The sequence below is a fragment of the Lycium ferocissimum genome, chromosome 12 (assembly GCF_029784015.1).
Source record: "Lycium ferocissimum isolate CSIRO_LF1 chromosome 12, AGI_CSIRO_Lferr_CH_V1, whole genome shotgun sequence".
NCBI classification, from domain to species: Eukaryota; Viridiplantae; Streptophyta; class Magnoliopsida; order Solanales; family Solanaceae; genus Lycium; species Lycium ferocissimum.
In genome coordinates, this window is record NC_081353.1 from 44,193,530 (window position 1) to 44,196,977 (window position 3,448).

Consider the following 3,448-nt stretch of genomic DNA (forward strand, 5'->3'; position numbering starts at 1 on the left):
GGAAAAACGTGGGCTTTAGTCAACTTATTTCTAATTGAATGTTGAAAGATTTTGATTAAAAAAAATTGAATAATTGAATTCGGTCACCCATATGCCAACGAGAGCTTTCCTAAGATGGAAAGTTATTGAAAAAAGTACTCCAACTAGAATAAATTTTTCCATTCAACAGTAATGAATAGATAAGTATTCCCCTTATTTAGACGAATACTTCATTTTTATAATAAAACAACAAGTTAAAAAAGGAAATTTGATGTGAAATAATCTGGTGACGTTGTTTTGTATTTTTCTAAATGAGGTCTAAATTAAAAGTAGAGCTGTTTTTTGTTTAGTGTCTCATGGTCTAGTTAGCTTTGTCTTTTCCAACTGTAGTTACTCGTTTAGTCAAACTTTCAAAAATTAGAGGTGCCTTTTCTCAAAACTGAAATAGACTTAACTAATTTGTAAATTAGGTGTTGGCTAAACTTAGAGGAACATACTCCCTTTGTCTCAATTTATGTGAAGAAATTCTGAATACAAGGGTCAAAATACTTAATTTTAACTATAAACTCGAGTATATATTTTTTACATATTTTAAATAAAATTTTCATATCGAATATAAAAAGTACAACAAGTCAACATAGCTAATGATTCAACATATTTAAAAAAACATATAGAGAAATTAAAGAAAAAAAAAAACTTCTCAAACAGTAACAACTTCAAATAAAACTAAACAGAGAGAGCACAAGTGACTATTTTCACGATTCACAAGTCCCAAATGAAAGTCTGATAACTTCCAAATAGTAATGTATTACAGAATTTAGAGCAACATCAGAAATTTTTAAGTAGAAATGAAATGAAAAACAACATTATTTTGTACAAAAAAACCAAAAATCCCCTTTATATCCCTATAGCCATGAATGTAATAAACAAATCAAACAGACTCATGCAGTATGTGTTTGTGATCATCTCAGTTTCTTGACTTTTATTCCTCTGCTTCTTTGCTTGTTTGTACTCTCCATAAACGTATGAGACAAAACCCCAAAGAGAAAGAAAAAGAGAAAGTCCTTTTTCACCTGAAAACTTCTCATTAAAGAAAATTACGGCTAATACTTCAGTAACTGGGAGTAAAACTGCAAGCAAAAACCCAGACATCAAAGAAGAAGAACAGTAAATAACTCCAATAGCACCCACGTAAAAGCATTGCCAAATAATGGCACTCCACATTAGCACTGTATAATATCTAGCTTCTCCCAAGTTATATTGTTTTGCTTCCCTTGATATTGCTTGCAAAATTTCAATTACAATATTTTAGTGGTGATCTTAAAAAAAGAATCTCTAAATCTAATTTAACGGTCCTGCATGTCTAACTGTAAGGTACTGTCCGCTTTAGGTATAGGCTGCACGGATTTGTCCTTAGGTTTTAACTCAAAAGACTCTTCAACATTTGCTTCTGAACTCATTCTTATAAGGTCTTTTAACTTTTTCCTCCCGTTTTGATGTGAGATTCTCCTATTTCAAAGGCTTGCCCTCAGTACAAATCAGTACTTGCTTCGTCCCATTTGGGTATTACTGTATTTGATTGGGCATAAAGTATAATTTTCGTAATGTATTTAAAAATAAGTCATAGATATTTATGTATCTACATATCATCTTATTAAAAAAAAAAAAAAAAAAGATAAGGGTCAAAAACACACTTTAACTATCACTTTTTTTGAGTTTCATATCGAAATTATCATAAGGTTGAGAAAACTACCTAAACTATCACTATCTAGTTTGCAAAATACATCTGAACTAAATGTGTGAACTCACTCTCCAAAAGGCAAGTGAAGCTGAAATTTTCTCAAAAAAATTGTCCACATGGCATAAGTAATGCTATGGTGGCACCTACATGGAGATTAAGAAATAATATTCTTTTATTAAAAAAAAAAAAAACTGTATATTTTTTTTAAAAAAATCAGCATTATTTTTAAAATAAAAATTGGATTTTTTAAAAAAAATATGAAAAAGTAATGATTTTTGTAAAAAAAAAAAAATCAAAAAATCAGAAAAAATGATTTAAAAAATGGAAAATTTGATTTTTTTTTTAAAAAAAAAATAACTTTTCCATTTTTTAAACTATTTTTTTATAATTTTTTTTTTACAAATATTATTTTTCAGTTTGTTTTTTAAAACAAATAATTTTTTTTTTAATTTCCATGTAGGTGTCATTGTGACAATATTTATCCACGTGGACAACACTTGGCAACATTTTTATATAAAATGGAGAGTGTAGATCAAATGCCATTCAAGAATAATTTGAGGTGTGTTTTGTGAACTAGATAGTAATAGTTTAGGTAGTTTTCTTAACCTTCTGATAGTTTAGGTATGAAACTAAAAAAAAGTGATAGTTGGGGTGTGTTTTTGACCCTTACCTCTAAAAAAAAAAAATTAAAAAATTATTTCTACATATAAAAAAGTGCCCAGAGAATCTGATAAGCACTATCTGGTTGAAAGGTTCTACACATTTTCTCTTTCTTCACACATTTTTTAGACAAAGACCATCCGTTTTTTCCTCTTTCCGGATGAATGATGATAAACCTTTATCAGAATTAGGTAAATCTTAATGGATCCAGTAGTACCCCATTTTTCATCTACTTATGACACTATGCGAACAATTTAATACAACATTATTCCTGTGTTCATCTACGTATGATATGTGCAAATTTAATGCAACGCAAAATGCATGTCGCCCCATTTTGACGTATACATCGCCCCTATCCAACTGAGCAAAAACGTATTTCCCGACTAAAGAGTCTTCATCCCTCTATGTGGGGATATGAATAATAAAACGTATTTCACGACTAAAGAGTCTTCATCCCTCTATGTGGGGATATGAATAATATTGGGTTTCGAGCTAGATATATATTTATCAATAAATCCTACTGACAAAGTGAAATCACAATGAAAATAAGAGAATTCCAGATCTCAGAAAGAGAAACTTGATAAATTTAAAGGCCTTATGGGATCTAATTAAGAACGATACCAAAGGAGATAAATATATTACTCCCCAATTTTAGTGTATGTGGTCTTATTTCGTTTTAATCTGTTTTTACGAAATAACCTCTTTGTAAATTTAGAAATAATTTATCTTAAATTTTCTATTTTACACTTAATGCGGAGCGGAGCTACAATGTTCGGTAAGTGTTTGGATGAATTTCGGTAGCTTTTTGTAGGCCTTTATGTTTATTAGGAAATTCATTAAAAATATATAGATATTTAAATATCAGCACCGTATCTAAAACGAACTATAAATTTGATGTGAAGTTTGGAACTTATAAACTTTAAATCGTGCCTCTGCAACAAACTTAACGAGAAGTTTTATAGCCACATAAATATTATATATGGCATGTTTAACACTAAAAATTTCAATATTTTTTACGTTCGGTCAAATAAGATGACGTAAATATACTGAAAATCCTTATTGGCGATC